The sequence below is a fragment of the Mustela putorius genome, unplaced genomic scaffold (genome assembly GCF_011764305.1).
Source record: "Mustela putorius furo isolate JIRA1106 unplaced genomic scaffold, ASM1176430v1.1 tig00000551_pilon_pilon_pilon, whole genome shotgun sequence".
NCBI classification, from domain to species: Eukaryota; Metazoa; Chordata; class Mammalia; order Carnivora; family Mustelidae; genus Mustela; species Mustela putorius.
Genome location: NW_025421412.1, coordinates 12258759 through 12263514, shown reverse-complemented (window position 1 = coordinate 12263514; position 4756 = coordinate 12258759). Strand labels below are relative to the sequence as shown.

Genomic DNA, 4756 nt, shown 5'->3' with positions numbered 1-4756 from the left:
CAGGCTTAGCGTCCCCCAGCACCCGTTAGTGCTGACTCTCCCCTGTGTTTTCCTCCCAATGGGGTTTCCATTCCACCACAAACCCGTACTGGCTAAGATAAGGGTCAGTGATGGTAAGATGCAGGAGCACGAGAATGGAACAGGAAGTGGAAGGACCCAGCGTGGTGACAGACAGTTACAGATGAGCCAGGCTGAGAAAGTCTCCTGGGCCCTTAATAGCCATGACATTGTACTTGGACTAAAAAGGTGCTTGGAGCAGAACGAGAGCGCTGCGAGTTTGATAACCACGCTCTACACGGCTCCCTGGAGGGACTTCTGAAAGCATTTCTCCCAAGTCAAGAAAGGTCCGCAAAAGTGGCGTTCAGTGCCTCCACCGGGTAAGTGTTCATGTGGGGGATACTTTCGAGAATGTTCTCAGACCCAACAGACATCAGTGGGGTCTCCAGCCAACGGGGCCGGCCCTCAACCCATTTTTGGCGACATTTTGATGACAAGATGAAATCGAAACATGCTGGTCCGTGGTGGTTTCAGCCACAGAGATGCTCGCTGGCATCTGCTTTGTGGATGTCTTTCTTCTCATCTAGGTCCTTCCTTCTGTGAGGTCCCCAGGACCCTTGTGGATAGTAACAGGAACCAAGGAAAGACCAACAACACTGGAGTTAGTCAGGACGTCAGTCCCATCTAATCTCTGATAGGTACAGACATTTGGGGGCCTGGTCGGGTATGTGTCCTTCTATTCCCCGGGACATCCCACAGGGCTGAGTTCCCACTCTCAAAATGTGGGAGAACTACTTTTAAGGAAAAAGGAGTCTCTTCCGAGGGCTTTAGCTTAAAAGGACGAAGGCGAGGGCCTTCATTACCGCCTCTGAATATTTTCATGGGAAGTTATTCCATTTCCTGAAGGAAGAGCCAGAGAAAGGGCTGGCCACTCTGTCTCTCGGGGCCTGAGTCACTGTTTGTGTTGGGAAGCTGACTCAGTCTTCGTCCGAAGGTTGGGAGAGAGAGAAGAGGCGGCCTGTGTTTCGCAACTGGTCATCCCTCTCACCAGGCCTCCCCCGAGGCCTTGCCACGCAGAGGGTCCTGGTCATCCTGTGGGGGTCATGCATCCTGCTTTCCTCCTGCTTCCAGCATGACCCCTGGTGGGACTTGCATTTGCTTTCCAAAGGAGACAGACCAGAGGGTCACCTCTCACAAAGCATCAGAAGGATACCCCCAGCTCTGAGGCCTGAGGAGCTGGAGTATCCCTGTGGGGGAGGTGCTTCCAGAACATGGTGGAAACCACCTCAGGCTCCTGTCAGATCTTCTCGTCCTCGGGGGAGGGCGGGCTGGAATGCACGGCAGGCCTGTCGGGTAGGGCAACGTCGGGATTCTGGAAGGACGAGCCGGCCCGTGGCAGGACGCCTCTGTCTGTGGCGGCCACTCACTTTGCTTCATCTTAAAAATCATCTCTGGCCCCCGGACGCGTTGCAGACTCGCCTTGGCAGGAGGGGAGGACGGTCGCCCTGTCGCTTCCCACCCACCCATCCGGCAGCCTGGGCGGCATCTCCTCTCTTCCAAGATGAGAGAAGTTGGTCTTACCTCTGTGGAACAAACGAGAACAGCAGAGACTACTCCTATCCAGAGCTGGCCCGAGAGAGGGAGCTGGACGCCAGCCCTTGGGTTTGCCAGAGACCCGGGAAGCAGGCGGAGGACGGCAGCGCCTCACAGAGCTGGAGGGGAAGGTTCTGGGTTGCCCCGATTGGAGCCTGCTGGCCTGGGGAGGCTGGTAGCGGGCTAACTAGAATCAGGGTGTCCTAGGTGATGGGTTAGGGCACATGTTTGGTTTTCTCTGATTGGTATCAAGTTGTAAGTGGGTCCAAAAGGGAAGCGTGCAGCTCTTTGTCAGGTCCTGGCCATTTTCCCCCAACTGCTCAGTGGTTGTTGTCTAGCTCCCTGGGCTGGTTGCTTAGAGGCAGTGGCCGCCTTCAGGGTTGACTTGCACCACAGGCTGGCTTCCGAGCTGCCCCTCCCTCCCGATGCACCTGCTTATGTGCCCAGCCTCAAATCAGCTTCTTCCTTCATCAGCCTTTCTTCAGCCCTCACCTTCTCCTTCTAAAACTCCAAGTGCAAGGTCCCGGTGGACATCTGCAAATGGCGAACTGATTAAGGTGTGGGGACGCCTGCAGGGCCTTCCCAGACGGCTCTGCATCTCTATAGAAGATGCTGGTTAACGCTTAGGCTCCAATTCATGCGGAGTTCTGGGGTGTGATTCAGGGGGAGGATCCCTGGCTGTTCCGGGATGATCTCGGAGCAGGTAGTTAGGTCCTATATGGCGGGAGGGACTCCTTAATTGCTGAGAGGACAGCCACAGCCCTGGGCAGGCCACAAACCCAGGATTGAACAAGGGATTTGAGGCCGCCCTGGGTGACACAGTTCAGAGGACTGTCACCACACTGGATCGTTCCCTGACCTCTCAGGTTGGAGATGGATCGGGTGCGCCAGGCAGGGACCATCACCAGCTTTCCCCAGCTCTCTCACATCACTGATGAAATCCTGTTCCCAGGTCTCTGGGTTCAGTATTCTGATGCTCACGAAGTGCCTTCTGTTCAGCCCACCGTGGGGGGAACAGCAGGGGCCAGGAATCTGGGAGACAAGCTGCCGAAGGCTGGGTCTGCACCACCTTCGTTGGGTCAATAGAATCTCTCATCTCCCCACTTGTCTTTGATGTGAAAATCATGTCCCTGGTGTGGGACAAAGCGTGGGGAATACAATTAGAAACCAAATTGACTCCTGACCCCCCAAACCCCCTCTGCAAAGATAGACGAGAAAGCCAACAGGTGTATCACTGACCCACATTAAACCAGAACCGTGATGAGAATCCCAGGCCAGCATTGGGAGGAGTTGCAAAGAGAAACGCTGTCTGTCTGTCTGTCTTCCGTAGCTAAACGGATAAATCTTTTGCATCAGGCAGCTTTCACAAGGTCAAGTGGGGAGAAAGTAGGCACATCTTCCCCTGGGGGAAATGGGGTATTCCTTGATGATTACGTACAAAGAGATGACCCCCAGGTCTTTCAGGACACAATCCTGAGTTGTAAGGCTGGCCAGTGGCTTCTGTGGCCCATAAAAAAGATGTAGGAGCATTTGAGGAGGATGGAAAAAGGAATTCTGCAAAGAAAAAGGAAAAGTGGGGGAGTCTTTCTCCCTCCCGTCCCCTGGGAGAATTAAACTTCTTATTTTGCGTTTATATTTGCCCTTACAAAAGCCACCCCGGAGTCAGGAGTCAGGGATCAGGAGCTGGTTTGGGGGACTGAGCCTGCATCCAGGAGTCATGGAGCCTGTGGGATGGCCCCGGGGCGTGGGAGCAGCTCCCGCCCTGGAGGAGGTTCTTCCCTGGGCCACCAGCAGCCACAGCAAGGGAACAGCGCTCTGCGCTCTGCGATCCGGCGGGAGACACCCTCCCAGGCAAAGGGGTGGGGGGTGTCGATGAGGGCGTCGGTCCCCCTTCCCTTCCTCCCACACAGCCCAACCCCCTCCCTGCTCCCACCCTCTCAGATTCTCACGTTTTTATCTCGGATCTTGACGCACAAGATAAGGTTTCTATAATGGAAAATAGAGCAGGACCGGAGTCGGGCGGTGAGTCAGAGCTGTTCAGCCCGCAATTTAAGAAGCCTGCTCCGAGGGCTGACGCTGGGGCTGTCACGGAATGCCGAGCATCACGAGCCTTCCGGGTGCACACGCACTCCTTCCCCCTCCCCCTGAGGAAGGCTCTGGAAATGCCGCCCCTGTCCTGCTGTTGCTTCCAGGGCTCTCTGATGGAGTGGGCGTCCGGCGGTTTCTGAAACGTTCCCTCCGAGGCCTGGGCACCTCTGGTGGATTTTCTAGCAAAGCTGTCAGAGGTTGAAAAGATCTCAGTTAAATCACAAGGTCAAACCCTCTGCTTCCAGCCAGGTCAGGACGGAATGTCCTCGGGGCCTCTCACCGCGGGTCATAAATGCTGACCTTGCCGCAGTCTCCTGCTCATTCCTGTTCCTTTGTTGGCTTGCTCTCCTGTTCAGCAGAAACACATCGATGGCCGGCTTGGTGTCGGGCGTCGCTCCCACGGTGTGTGGACACGGGACAGGTTCTGCCTCTGCGGGTCCCTACAAACGCGTCAAGCTGTGGGGTCTGAGCCACCCGCGAGGGGACACTCCTGGCAGTGTCCCCCGGAGTGTGCTCTGAATCCTGGTGATCCTCACCTCCATACCCAAAACCCAGGTTTGGCTGCTGTCCCTGGAAAAGCCAACACTCAAGAAACGAGTTCTGATTGGAAAAGAATCTGAGTTTTCTCCAGGAGGCCAGCCACCTGAGGGTAGAAGGCAGACCCTCGTCCAAAAATGGCTCTGAGGTTTCTGGCTAGCCTGATGAGTTGTACAGGAATTTTAGGGCCATTGATCAATAGAAGGGAGACCTTGTGGTCTGTAACACTCGATTATGTACAGACCCAAGGGTGCCAGCTACAGATGTTTCCAGATGTTCAGAGGGAGTGGGGGTGGGGTGGGGAGGTTGGGCAAGAGGGCTTGGCTCTGAGTGTTTCTAGGAAACAATTCATGATCTGTAGATAAGCAAAGAAAGGTTTAGTTGATGTAACACTCAGGCTAAAGGCTCTTGCTAAAACATAAAGTTAGCTAAGTCAGTCCTTCTGTGGACTCAACCTTCCCAAAAAGTGTGCAGCAAGAAGACCAGGAAAGCTTTCTTGAACAATACCAGGCAGCAGATAAGGCTGCAGGCACGCTGAGCT

At 55.0% G+C, this 4756-nt stretch overlaps 1 long non-coding RNA gene across 1 annotated transcript; it reads right to left on the bottom strand.

Moving 5' to 3' along the window:
* Positions 1-659: 659 nt before the first annotated feature.
* LOC101692981 lies at positions 660-4529 on the bottom strand. The gene is made up of 3 exons (XR_001178434.2): positions 3979-4529; positions 3540-3866; positions 660-3144 (listed from the first exon to the last, which is right to left on the bottom strand). It is a non-coding gene; the product is annotated as an uncharacterized LOC101692981 (long non-coding RNA).
* Between the last annotated feature and the right edge of the window lie 227 nt (positions 4530-4756).